We start from the raw sequence: 15,116 nt of genomic DNA, 5'->3' as shown, positions 1-15,116 counted from the left end.
TTTCTCATCCTCTGTCCCTTTCAGCGTCCTCTGGAACCCCAATTAAATGTAGATTTTTCCTTCTGAGGCTGCCATTTATCCATTTATTTCCCTTAACCTTTCCTCATGGTGTTTTAATTGTTTTTCTCTTTCTTCTTCAGCTTCCTTCCTTTCCATCAACTTGTCTTCTCTGTCACTCACTTGTTCTTCTACCTCATTAACCGTCATTGTTAAGACCTCCTGTTTGGATTGCATCTCATTTAATTGATTTTTAATTTCGGCCTGATTAGATCTAAATTCTGCAGTAATGAAGTCTCTTGATCATTTAGGCTTTTTTCCAGAGCCACCAGTAGCTTTATAATTGTGCTTCTGTATTGGTTTTCTGACATCGAATTGTAATCCAAATTTTGTAACTCTGTGGCAGAGAGTACTGTTTCTGATTCTTTCTTTTGTGGTGAGTTCTTCTTTCTAGACATTTTGCTCAGTGCATGAGTGGCTAAAAATGAGTTGCATTGGAAAAAGGAAGAAAAAGAAAAAATTGAAAAAGAAAAAACAAAACAAAAACAAGAAGGACTATCCTCTGGCTCTAAATAGAGTAAATCCCTCGACTTCCCCTGGAGCTTTCCAGCGCTGCTTCGTCAAGAACTTGTTCTTCCCGTGTTCTTCCAGCTGGTCTTCTGGGGGAAGGGCCTGCTGTGCTCTCAGGTGTGTGCATGGCTCAGTGGGAGGTGTTTATCCTGTGAGGCCCCTGCTTCCTGGCGGCCCTGCTCCATCCCAGGCAGAGGGTGACACCAGGAGGAACAACAACAGTGGCGGCGGCCAGCTCTCCAGCCCTGGAATCAGCTCCCTGCAGTAACTACCACAGCTCCCAGTCCACACTGGCCTAGATGCTCCCGGGGCTGTGGTGGGCGCTGATCTGCGCAGCTTGGGGGCACCTGGCGGTAGGGAGTCCTCGCTGTCCCGTGCGCTCCCCGCATCTGCCTGTCCCGGGAGGAGTGCAAGATCCTGGGCTATGTTCCCCGGCGCCCTGGGATCCGGAGCCTGAACTGCTGGAATTGGGCTCCCGGGGCTGCGCAGCCCCCTCTGCCAGGAGCTGCCGCCTGAGCTTCTCCTGAGGCCCCGCTGGGCGCTCGCTCCAGCCCTTTATCGAGATCAGCCCCTGGTGTGTGGCGCGCCCTCCCCTGGAGTGCACTTCCTCTGTTAGTGACCCCAGGAACCTGGAAGCGCCACTGCCCCTCCTGCGGTTCTGCCCGAGTTCCCTGCTGAGCGTCTTCCCGTCCCGGAAGAATCCTGTGCGGATTTTAAAAGTTCCTGCTTCTTGGGGGCTGGACTTTCCTCTCCTGGAGGCTTTCTCAGCCCCCCTTAGCCCAGCTCCTCGTGGGGCCCCTCCTGCACTTCATTCTTTTTTATTTTTTTTCTGCTTTCCTACCTTGTTAGAAGCGCAAACTCTTCTCTCTGTAGCATTCCAGCTGTTCTCTCTTTAAATTTCAGGTCGAATTCATAGGTTTTCAGGATGACTTGAAAGTTATCTAGGTAGGGGCATCTGGGTGGCTCAGCGGTTGAGCATCTGCCTTTGGCTCAGGGCATGATCCTGGGGTCCTGGGATGGAGTCTCCTATCGGGCTCCCTGCAGGGAGCCTGCTCCTCCCTCCGCCTGTGTCTCTGCCTCTCTCGGTGTGTCTCTCATGAATAAATAAATAAAATCTTAAAAAAAAAGAAAGAAAGAAAGTTATCTAGGTAAATTGGTGGGGGCAGGTGACTTGGGGACCCTACTCCTCCGCCATCTTGCCCTGTTCCCCGACAATTGGGTTTTCTAACATGGGGATAAAAGAAGACATAAAAATGTGTGTTGTTGTTTTTTTTATCTAAAACTCAAGGGTTTATGTATCCACTCAACAAATATTTACTGAGGGCCAACTATGTGTCCTGCCTTGCCACATTTCACATTTCATAGCTCTCTCTCTCTGAGCCCTCACACATTCAGTGTGGCTTTAATGAGAAGCAGTGGAATATAGTAGTAATTCTGGGCACAAGCTTTGGAGGGAGATGGGCCTGGGTTTGAATATCAGATCCACTATTTGTTTTCTAGCTGTGTGATCTTGGACAAGTTATTTAACCTCTCTGTATTCTAGTCTTCTCAGCTCAGTCATCTCAACTATAAAATGGGAATACTATAGTACTCCTTTACAGAGTGGTTGTAAAGACTAAATGAAATAGCACATGTAGGGGCACCTGGGTGGCTTAGTTGGTTAAGTGTCTGTCTTTGGCTTGCATCATGATCCTGGGGTCCTGGGATTGAGCCCCAATCAGGCTCCCTGCTCAGTGGGGAGTCTGCTTCTCCCTTTTCCTCTGCCCCTCACCCCACACTCATGTTCTCTCTCATAAAAAAATAAAATCTTTAATAAATAAATAAAATAGCATATGTAAAGAAAGCACATGGCATGGTAGCTATTATAGAATAGCTATAGATACTCAAAAAAATGGTAGTAGTAAGATAATGCTGATGAAGGCATCCCCTGCTTGGTTTATTCTACCTTTTCTTCCCTGCCTGTCCATGTTTCTTTCTCAGTTTAAAATCTTGGACAAAAGGTATGTCCTATTCAAAGTCTTTCTTGACTAACAGTTCACCCTGATTTCTCCATTATTTGGCATCTATCTGATGCTTATGAACACAGGTCACATTAATTTGTTTTTTGCCTATTTTTCTATATTCTTATGTGTTATTTGTGTCCTTCCTGGATTCTCAATTATCATAGAGTAATAGAGTCATAGGCCAAACATAAAAGAACATAAATCTTCCATGTATATCATGAATCCCTTCAACTACAATTCTGTCGGGTGGCCATTCATTTACTACTTGAGTATTTTTAGAGACAAAGATCTCATCATCTCACCAAACAGGCCGTTCAGTTCGTTGCTGGGCAGTTTTCAGGAGGTTATTTCTCAAACTACACCAGCATGTACCTGTATCTTTTCACACATTTTCCTAGTTTTGCCCTCTTGAACAACATAGGACTAAATAGAGGTTTAATTTAGGATTAATACAGGATTAAACTGTTCACTACATAAAGTTGCCTTCTCTTTGCTTTATTTTTTTAAAAGATTTTATGTATTTACTCATGACAGACACACACAGAGAGAGAGAGAGAGAGAGAGAGAGGCAGAGACACCGCCAGAGGAGAAGCAGGCTCCATGCAGGGAGCCTGATGTGGGACTCAATCCCAGGACTCCAGGATCAAGCCCTGGGCTGAAGGCAAGCACCAAACCACTGAGACACCCAGGGATCCCCTTCTCTTTGCTTTATATTGTCCACTCAATTCTCGGGTGTTGGCTTTTTGGCTTTTTTACTAATGGCAAAGTTGAATGTCAATGTTTCTTACTACTACAATCTTTTTTTTTTCCCTGTTGATGGGGAGGGGGTATTACCTTTGCTGGGTTTTTTTTTTTAAGATTTTTTAAATTTGTATTTATTCATGAGAGATACAGAGAGAGAGAGACAGAGACATAGGCAGAGGGAGAAGCAGGCTCCCTGTGAGGAGCCTAATGCAGGACTCTATCCCAGGACCACGGGATCACAACCTGAACCAAAGGCAGATGCTCAATCACTGAGCCACCCAGGTGCCCTGCCTTTGCGTATTGAGAACAACTTTACTTTTTGAGTCTTGGAGAGGATTTCGGAGCCAGTTACCTATGTAATGTGATTTGTTGGGTCCCAGGATTTGCCCCGCCCAACAATATCCTCTTCCCTATGATATCTGAAACCATCCATTGTGAGAGCAGCATTCCTCCAGGTTTTAAAAAAGTTATAGGGTTTTTGAAGCCCTGTTTGAAAGTAACATGCCCCTGGGAAAGGAAACATCTTAACCTTAACCACTGATACAACAGCAGGGACTGAATCGTTGCTAGTGACTTGAGAGCAAAATATCAAGATCGGATAAGGCGTGACCTGGCCGCAGTACCAGACTGCTGGAGATCCAGAGACCTCGTTTCATTCATCCAGGGATACACAGCACTTAGCACAGTGACTAATACTGGGTCCTCAGTGACGAATGAACAAATGAGGCTGAAAAGGGGAGTATGTGCCCTTCCCGGTAAGCATCACCCACTTCATAATTCTCTCTCTAGCCAAGGAAGTGTGGCAACACCAGAAATTTCGGGGTTCTTTGGCTTGCTGACAGCCTTGCTAGCTATTCACAGTGCTCTTCTCCTATCAGCTTTCCCTGGAGCTATCTGGTGTCTCACCTTCAGCTGGCAGCAGGCGGCATGAATTGTTAGGCTGCTTCTATATAAAGCTCTGGCAATAGAAACTGCCTCCATTACCACCATTGATTCACATACCTACACAGAGACTTCACACCCACCCAGTGTTATGGAGAAAAGGAATCGGATTCTAGCTCAGTCCTTGTGTCACTGCACAATATTGTAGAATTAACATTACCCCCTTCGCTTATTTGTAGAAGCTTTTGCAGATGTAGTGATCTGCCTCATACTCTGAATTTGGGGAAGAGTATAATAAAAGCCTCATTAATTCTCACCAGTGTTTAATCTAAATTAAAAATGTGGGGTTGGCACTTAAAAGTGTGGGGAGATGATTAAGTGCCTTCAGAGAATAGGAACTCTTTTTAAAGCAGTACATAAAAGCAAGTATTTCCCTGCAAACAATCTTTGCCTTCATTAAAGGGTATCCAGCAGTGCTTTTCTTTGGCATGATTTTGGTAGCAATTCGTTTGTGTTATTGTATTACTTGAAAATAATAAAGCTCCATTTTGGGTTTTGTTAAAAGTTTAAAAGGAAGGCCTATCTGACAGGAAATCAATGAACTATGGAAGGGTATTTTTTAAAATAGCTTTTTAGACATCTATAGCATTGTAATCAAAGCTAATGAAATATAAGACCCTACTTCAAAGAACAATATAAATGGTTTAATTAATAATCCAATTGCTTTTATGTAAATGAATATTTCCTATGGCACTAGAAAAATTGTTTTTCTCATTCAAGGTAACTGTTCCCAGTGCAGAACTTATATACACCATGAATTCCCTTTCATTGTAGAATGAGTCCTAGCCTTTCTCCAAAATAATGAAATATTTCTATATTCTATCATTCCAATTATAGAACTTGCCAACTTCAAGCAAATCTCATTTAGTAAAGTTTTACTCTATTTGCAAAATAACTTCATAATGCAAGTGGAGTTCTGTTTACTTTGTATGTTTGGACTGTACTTCTAGCAATGTTAAATCTAAAAGAATATCCACATTATTTCCAAAAACTGTTTAAACTATTGGATATACTATTAATATTTCTCTGAAGAAATATTGTCCGTAGCCCACTAATCCTCATTCTATGAATACTTAAAATGTTAGTGAAGTGGGAAATACTTACAAGATGTGTCCCCTTCAAGCAGTAGTATATTACAAATCTGGGACGTTAGGCTTCCATTTAATGGCCTGTGCCCTTAGCCTGTGATTACATTTTTAAAACATGAAGTTGTGGTATTTTCTGACATTCATTTGGGACATCTTATGAGGATACTTCCATTTATTTACAGTAAGAGAAGATCTTGGAGAGAGTATACTCTCTAGAATGTCGTCTGAAGTCACAATACCCATTTGCACTTTAGACAAAGAAAATATTACTCAGAGTAGAAGGGTGATTCAAGATTTCTTTACCTTCTGCCAAACAAAATGGCAAAACCAGACAAATAAAAAGTCTTACCCTCAATTACTGCATAGATTATATTCTGATTTCTGAGAAGCTAAACAGTAATGTACTATGTTCTACTGAAATATGAAAAAATATATGATCCAAATTCCTTTAAATATATTTGTTTTCCTGTCCCTGAGTCAGTTTCACCCATCTTTGACATGCGATTGATATCCATAACAAAAGGAAAGCAGTGAGGACTAACACACCAAAAGGCAAATTTCTAGTGCTCCAAGCATTAATTTTGCACCTGTTATTATTTAATAATGGTGTAAGCAATTGAGGACAATGTTTTAGAAAACTCAGAGAACAATGACTTAATTGAAGGCATTGAATGAAATAGTCCAGAAGAATTTTCAGTGTGATAAAATGAAAAACTTTTTGATTCCCAGGGGTATGAGAAGCTGATCTTTGTGCCTTAGGGAGAAATTCATAAAGAAACTAGCCAGCTATATTCTGGCCAGTTCTATTTTTTGAGTGCCAGTTGGCACTGGGGAGAGTAGAAACAGTAGTCTCTCTAGATTCTGTGTAGTTTCATGATTTGCTTCTTTTGAAGCTATAAGCAGGAATATGTGGTCAACTAAAATGTGGCTATGCATACAATTTATATAGCTGAATTGTGTACCACCTCACTGACTGTGAAGGTAGTTTTCTGGAAGATACTTGCTGGATATTTGTCACTTTACCACAGAGGATGTTAAAAAATATTTTGATCCAAGAAAAATATGTAAATAATTTTTGCCAAAAAAAAAAAAAAAACACTGAATCTAATTCCCCAATCTTCTCCATAAGCAAACCACTCACTTAACTTATAGGAACATGTACTGACTTGTAAGACTGGGCCTCAGATAAAACCATGGGGATGGGGGCAGTGGATGGAAATGCATCTTTGTAAGCCCTGAAAAAATCCTGAATTTAAATTCACCTCCTCACAGATGTCCTCTTGTGGCCGAATTACTAAGCTGGCTTACATAATAATATAATAATTATACCATAATATAATAATGGTAGAATTGTTTAGGTTTCCATATTTATGGAGAGATTACCTGACATTAAAATTATTTTATTTCATAAAACACAGGGGATTTCCTAAGCACATAACAAAGTTGTAGTTTTTTTGCATCTGGATGGCATTTTTTTTTTCCATTTGTTTTTATTTAAGTTTGATTTGCCAACATATAGTCTAACACCCAGTGCTCATCCCATCATGTGCCCTCCTCAGTGCCCATCCCCATCCCCCTACCCACCTCCCCTTCCACTACCCTTTGTTTCCCAGAGTTAGGAGTCTCTCATAGTTTGTCTCCCTCTCTAATTTTTCCCACTCAGTTCCCCTCCTTTCTCTTGTAGTCCCTTTCACTATTTCTTACATTCTCTGTATGAGTGAACCCATATGATGACTGTCCTTCTCCGATTGACTTACTTCACTCAGTTTTAAATCTTCCTTTTGAAACTAAGTGAGCCAGACTTATCCATCCCAAAAAGACTTGTGAACTGATATTTATGGTTTATTCATCACATGTAATAGTTACAGTGGAATTCCTCTTCTCAACCCACTGTACAACCAGATGACACAGCATTTTTCTGTTCCAACCTTAGAAAGGCCCAGTAGAGGGCACGTTGAGCATTTAATGGCTAATACACACACCTTGGTACTTAAGCATATTTAAACAGTAACATGCTATAATTGACATCTGACTCAAAGTTTCCAGTGTCTTTTGATACTATATGGCAACTCTTTCAATTAAGAAAACACAAGATACTCAGTTAGTCAAGGTCAGCCAAAAAGATTTGAATAAAACAAAAATCAATCTAGTTGATTACTTTCAAACCAGCCAGGCACCTTGAAGATGTGGATAAATTCCCAGAATGAATAAGACCCATGAGTCCATAGATTCTCTTTTGTGGTTACATTCTCATGGGAGTAAGGTGATATACAGAATATAAATATGCTAAGTTATGCCATTAATTTAATTACCTGCATGCAGCCAGTCCACAAGCAATGTTGAAATCTGAGGCTAATTGTCTTTGATCACTCATACTACCTCAGAGTCACCTCCTATGGGTCTGAAGGGAATGCCTGAGTGAAACATAAAATGAAAACACACTGAGAAATGCATTTCAAAGCCAACCCCAAATGTCTTTTGATTGTCTGCTGTTTTGTATGATGCTGTTTTGTATGATCTACATCACTGTTTCCTATCTACTAGTATCTAGAATTGAGATCTAACTCAATTCTTTTGTAGGAGACCAATAAACCCTGACCCTGAGAAAACTGTACATTCAATATCATAATTCAGGTGTGTACTTAGCTTTAGGTGGAAAATGAATTTCAATTCAAAAAAGAAAACAAAAGATTTCAATATTTGAAGGAGAAAACCAAGAAGGTGAGGATATTGTTTACATTTTAAGAATATAATTCTTCTAGGGGCACCAGGGTGGCTTAATCAGTTAAGTGAGTGACTGGATTTCTGCTCGGGTTATGATCTCAGAGTCATGAGCTCAAGCCCCATGTAGGGCTCCATAGAGCCTGCTTAAGATTCTCTCTCTTGCTCTTACCCCCCCCCCAAGAATATAATTTTTCTAATAAAGAAAAGATCATCAGAGCTTTGGTTAATTGTGACCACTTAAAACATGAATGCCCTCTATTCCTAAATACTTGACAAATTACAATGAACCAGAAAGCTACTTATTGCAAGACACAAGTGCTCTTACATTTTCTCCACCTTTTTTCTGCCTACACATCTAAAAATGTGAGACAGGGGGTGTTGCACTATATGTTGGCAATCTGAATTTAAATTATAAATAAATAAATAAATAAATAAATAAATAAATAAATAAATAAATAGATAGATAAATAAATAAATAAATAAAATTTTAAAAATGTGAGACAGGAATCCATCAAAATCCTAGAGGAGAACATAGGTGGCAACCTCTTTGACCTCAGCTGCAGCAACTCTTCCTAAACACATCCCCAGAGGCAAAAAATGAACTACTGGGACTTCATCAAGATAAAAAGCTTCTGCACAGCCAAGGAAACAATAAGCAAAACTAAAGGGCAACGTACAGAATGGAAAAAGCTATTTGCAAATGATATATCAGATAAAGGGCTAGTATCTAAGAGTTATAAAGAACTTACCAATCTCAAGGCCCAAAAAACAAAAAAATCCAGTCAAGAAATGGGAGAAGATATGAACAGACATTTCTCCAAAGAAGACTTGCAAAAGGCCAACATACACATGAAAAAATGCTCAACATCACTCAGCATCAGGGAAATACAAATCAAAACCACGGGATACTACTTCACTTCAGTCAGAATCTCTAAAATTAACAACTTGGGAAACTACAGATGTTGATGAGGATGCAGAGAACGGGGAACCCTCTTACATTGTTGGTAGGAATGCAAACTGGTGCGGACACTCTAGAAAACACTATGGAGGTTCCTCAAAATATTAAAAATAGAACTACCCTACCCCGCAAATGCATGACTAGGGATTTATTCAAAGGATACAAAAATAGTAATTTGAAGGGGCACATGCACCCCAATGTTTGTAGCAGCAATATCCACAATAGCCAAAATATGGATAGGGCCCAGATGTCCATTGACTGATGAATAGATAAAGAAGAGGTGGTGTATATATACACAACAGAATATTACTCAGCCATCAAAAAGAATGAAATCTTGCCATTTGCAATGACATGGATGGAACTAGAGTATATTATGCTAAGCAAAATAAATCAAGGAAAAACAAATACCATATGATTTCAGTTGTATGTGGAATTTAAGAAACAAATGTGATGAACATAGGGGAAGGGAAAGAAAAATAAAATAAGATAAAAACAGAGAGGGAGGCAAACCATAAGAGACTCTTAACTCTAGAGAACAAACTGAGGGATGCTGGAGGGGATGGGAATGGGGTAACTGGGTGATGGGCATTAAGGCGGACACTTGATGTGATGAGCACTTGGTGCTACATGCAACTGATGACTCACTAAATTCTACCCCCAAACTAATAATATACTATATGCTAATTAACTTGAATTTAAATCTAAACACATTTAAAAATAAAATGTTACTCAACTCAGTTGTTTTCTCACCACAGCATTTAAAATCTTGTTCTTCCCCCTTTCTATTTTAATAACCTTTGCCACAGTTAATGTCATACATGTTTACATGACACTAAAATAAATAAAAGAAACTAGCTGAAGAAAGCAACTGACAAAAAAAAGAAAGCAACTGAAAAAAAAAAGAAAGCAACTGAATGTTCCACTTTTAACCAATTGTTCTGGTATTATGTAGATGAGCCTGACTCTTGGCTATCTTCTAATATCTATTCATCTGTACCTATGTTCTCCTCCAAAAGTACTTCATGCACTTGAAACAATGCTTCCTACGTGTAAATGCCAGCCCTGTCTTTTTCTGCCATTGTATATAATTGAAATAATAATTTTCAGTCTATAGCCTACTTAATTCAAAGAGAATTTAAATTAGTCCCTTGATTAAATTCAGTAGAAAAAAACTTTTTAAAAAGATTTTATTTATTTATTCATGAGAGACACAGAGAAAGAGTGAGAGAGAGAAGCAGAGACACAGGCAGAGGGAGAAGCAGGCTCCATGCAGGAAACCTGATGAGGGGCTCAATCCTGGGACTCCTGGATCACACCCTGAGCTGAAGGCAGACTCTCAACCACTGAGCCACCCAGGCATACCGAAAAGAAAACACTTATGGATAAAATGGAATCCATCTAAAGACGAGGTTCTTAGGCAGGGGTGGTGGTCCTTGGAGGTACACAGGTGGGCCACACAGAGTCTTTGTGCAGCTGAAGTATTTTTGAAGTTATAAGTACATGGAATTGGTTTTCAAAAATTAAAGTAAATCTTATCCTAAATGTTCTATAGCAAGTCTATTCAATAGAACATTCAGTTCTGTCTCTTTACCATCCAGTACGTAGCCACAAGCTACCTGTAGCCATTGAACATTTGAAATGTGGCTAATATGCCTGAAGAACTGAATTTATTGTTTTAACTTTAAATAGCCACATGGGGCTATTGACTATCTTATAGAACAGTATAGCAGTAGATCAACATTAACCTGGGGTCATTGGATAAACTTTATGAGGCCCATAAAACCCCTTGAAGTTGGTCACAAAATTGTGTGTGTTCATTTATTCTGGACATGAGTTTTATCACATTTGCAGAAGTAGCTCTGACTCCAAAAAAAGTTTAGAACCACTATGACAGGAACAGAGGTAGTTGCCCTGTTTGGGCTCCTCGTTTCCTGACAACATAATTGAAACTAGAAACATGATGAATTTTACTGTTGTTACTTTTTTTTAAAGGTTTTATTTATTTATTCATAGACACAGAGAGAGAGGCAGAGACACAGGCAGAGGGAGAAGCAGGCTCCATGCAGGGAGCCCGATGCGGGACTCGATCCCGAGTCTCCAGGATCACACCCAAGGCTGCAGGCGGTGCCAAACCGCTGCGCCACCAGGGCTGCCCTGTTGTTACTTTTTTTAATGCCATAAAAAACATCCAAATTCCTTGGCAAAGAACCAAAAATAATTTCCTAAAGTTAATTCAAGTAATGAGGTATACATTTCTACAGCCAACACATATTTGTCTCTTTAAAAAACGTTTTACTTTGAGAAAATTGTAGATTTACATGCAGTTGTAAAAAATAGAGATGTCATTTACCATTCACCCAGGTTCCCCTAGAGGTAGCACCTTAAGTAACTAGAGTACAGTATTGCAATGAGGAAATTGACATTGATGCAATCTACCCACCTTCTTTGGATTTTACTAGTTTTAATGCACTCATTTGCATGTGCCATACAATTTTATCACAGGTGTGCATTTGTGTGACCATCACCACAGTCAAGATTCAGAACAAGTGCATTCCTACAGGCTCCTTCCATTTTGCCCTTTTATAGCCACTTACACCTCTACCCCATACTCTCTTTAACTCTGGACAACCACTAACCTTTTCTCCATTACTATAATTTTTTCATCTCAAAAACATTATATAAATGGAATCAAATTGTATGTAGCCTTTTGGGCTTGGCTTTTTTTTTTCCAACTCAGCATAATTCTCTGGAGATCTATCCAGATTGTTCCATATATTCATAGTTCATTCCTTTTTATTACTGTAGTATTCCAGGGTAGTGATGTGCCACAATTGAACCATTCATCTACTGAAGAACATCCAGGTTGTTTCCAGTCTGTGGCAATAATGAATGAAGCTTCTAGGAACATTTGTATTCGGGTTTTAGTGAACCTAGAGATAAAGGCTCATGATTGAAACTGCTGAGTCATGTGGTAGTTGCATGTTTAGCTTTATAAGAAACTACCAGACTGTTTTCCAGATGTTCTGTACCATTTTACATTACCATCAATAATATATGTGTATATTTGATCCAGTTTCTCAACAGCCTCACCATCATTTGGGGTGACCACTTTTTTTTTTTGACCACTTTTTTTAAGCCATTCTGGGAGGCAGGAGGTGATACCACATTGCGACTTTAATTTGCATTTCCCCAATGGCTGAGATGTTGAACATTTTCTCATGTGCTGATTTGCCATCTGCATATCCTCTTTAGTCAAATGTCTGTTCTTGTCTGGGAGAAAAAGCATCCATAATAGGAAGGAGAGCTTTTTACATAGAAATTTGAGTAATAGTGGTGGGTAATATGGTTTTTACAAAAGAAACTACTCCTGTTAAGTTGGGACTTGTTTTTCAGCTATCTGCTAAGATAGAAGCCCTGATGTAAATTCTTATCCCTGGGAAGATGTTTCCATGCAGAACTAGGAAAACTAGGATCCAGGAAGAATATTTGGCTTTTTGATACCTTGACTATCAAAAAAATTGAGAGAATACAAATGAATGGAGAGATAAGGGAGCTTTTTGTAGGTATTGGATTTGGTCGTATCATGAATACATGTTCTAGCAAATACCACTGGTGCAGATATTTTATATCCTTGGTATAACTTTTGATATATTTAGATGTCATCTGTTGCCCTGTTTTAAGAGTCACAGTTTTCACCCTGACAGAAAACAACAGTCTACTTCAGCTGTGGCAGGGCAACATGATTACCTGCAGGCAGAAGTATCACTTTCCTCAGAGAAGAGTCTGAATCAAAAACCTGCAATGGCTGATCGCTACCTCATAAAATCAAGACTAAATTCCTAAATACGTCTTCATGGTCAACAAAGCCCTAACCTACCTTTTCCGCCCTGTTTTGCACTCCTCCTCCTCTTGTGGACTAACCAAACTGAATCAATGTTTTCTAAATCCACTCTGCTCTTTCCTGACTCTCTGCTTCTGTTCCTGCTATATCCTTTACTAATTTACCTTCCCTTGGCCATTTGTACCTATAAAAAACCCACCTATGGGATGCCTGGGTGGCTCAGTAGTTGAGCATCCGCCTTAGGCTTAGGGCGTGATCCCAGGGTCCCAGGATTGAGTCCAGCATCTGGCTCCTGGCAGGGAGCCTGCTTCTCCCTCTGCCTATGTCTCTGCCTCTCTCTCTGTGTGTGTGTCTCTCATGAATAGATAAATAAAATCTTAACAAAAAAACTACCTGTCCCTTAAGGCCCTGCTCAGATGTTACTTTCTCCATGAAATATCTTCGAATTCCTTGAGTCAGAAGCAAACATTCCTGCCTCTATGCGCACACAGGACTTTGTACCCCCTCATAGCACCCATCTCTCTGACAACTCTTTTGTTTAAATGTCATGCCAACGCAATAACATGGATGAATCTCAAATGCAATTTGCTAAGTGAAAGAAGTTAGACACAAAAAGCTACATACTGAATGACTCCATTTATCTGACATTCTGGAAAAAGCGAAACCATAGGGACAGAAAACAGACTAGGGGTTGCCAGGATAAGGTGGGGGGCAGGGTTTGACTGCAAAGGCATAACACAAGGGAAGTTGGGGAGTGATGACAGTGTTCTATGTCTTGATTGTGGTAGTGGCTATACAACTGTGCATTTGTCAAAACTTGCAGATCTATACAGTGTAAAGGGTGAATTTTATAGTATTTCAACTACACCTTAACAAAAACAATGGGATAAATTCATACCAGATAGCCTGCTCTTCAAATCTGGCCATCCATTTACTTGTTCTTCAGATGTACTCTAATGTTCCAGGATAAGAGCTAGGACTACAAAGGAGAAAAATATGCAACTCCTCCTTTCAAGGAACTCGATCTCTGAGGGAGGTGCTAGGTATGGAGGGAAATAAATATGGGCACCTGGGTGGCTCAGTGGTTGCATGCCCTTCAGCCCAGGGCATGATCCCAGGGTCCTGGAATCAAGTCCTGCATCAGGCTCCCCACAGGGAGCCTGCTTCTCCCTCTGCCTGTGTCTCTGCCTCGCTCTCTGTGTCTCTCATGAATAAATAAATAAAATCTTTTTAAAAAAGAAAGAAATGCAGTGGAGTAGGAAAGGTGCTGTATATGGTACAGTCAGATACAGTGGCAGCATAAAGGAAGCAGTGGTCAGATGGACCTAGATGGTGGAAGGGCTAGCCTTTCAAGTTTAGAAATTTATATTTTGTTCAATATGCAATGTGAAGTGACAGAATCAAAGCTATGCTTTAGGAAGTATAACATGGCAGTAATATGAAGGATGATGTGGAGTGGGGAAAAGAGAAAAAGCAGAGAGATCAATTAGAAATCTATTCATAACAGTCTAAAAGAAAATTAATATCACTTCTCCATTAGCAGACATTTGAGATTGGGTGAAGTTTTCAATTAAACCTTGTATTGCTGACAATCTAGATGAATGCAGGCATAAACACAGAGAGGGCCCACAAAATTTTTCTTGATACAATTCACCCCGATTAGCCTGGGATACTTAATGGAGCGACCATGTTGCATTGATCTTTTTATCTTCCCTGGAAAATATCATAAGACTTTGTAGACACTAAAGGCTCTAAAAAAAAGTTTATTATTCTCTTTAAAAAAAATTTTTTTTTTGAGAGTGAGTGAGGGAGAGAGCACAAGCAGGGGGAGGGGCAGAAGGAGAGGGAGAAGAAGGCTCCCTGCTGAGCAGGGAGCCTGATGCGGGTTACAGGGCTCCATCCCAGGACCCTAGGGTCAGGACCTGAGCCGAAGGCAGACATGTAACCAACTGGACCACCCAGGTGCCCCCCAAAATTCATCATTCCAATGAATAAGTTAGAGAGCAGGTGGATTTTCTCTTAAATCACTGAAATTCAGGCAGCCCTGGTGGCTTAGGGGTTTAGCGCCACCTTCAGCCCAGGGTGTGATCCTGGAGACCTGGGATGGAATCCCACCTCAGGCTCCCTACTTGAGCCTGCTTCTCCCTCTGCCTGTGTCTCTTTCTCTCTCTCTCTCTCCCTCTCTCTCTCTCTCTCTCTGTATGTCTTTCATGAATAAATAAATAACATCTTAAAAAATAAATCACTGA

General features: G+C 40.1%; 1 protein-coding gene across 1 annotated transcript in view; it reads left to right on the top strand.

Annotated features, from left to right (window-relative positions):
• Nucleotides 1–15,116, top strand: part of RNF128 (ring finger protein 128) — a 116,991-nt gene that overhangs the window by 32,962 nt on the left and 68,913 nt on the right. The gene's annotated exons all lie outside the window — the stretch shown is intronic.

Source organism: Canis aureus, chromosome X (genome assembly GCF_053574225.1).
Source record: "Canis aureus isolate CA01 chromosome X, VMU_Caureus_v.1.0, whole genome shotgun sequence".
Taxonomy (NCBI): domain Eukaryota; kingdom Metazoa; phylum Chordata; class Mammalia; order Carnivora; family Canidae; genus Canis; species Canis aureus.
Note: the sequence above shows the minus strand (reverse complement) of the source record. Positions and strands in the feature narration are given on the sequence as shown.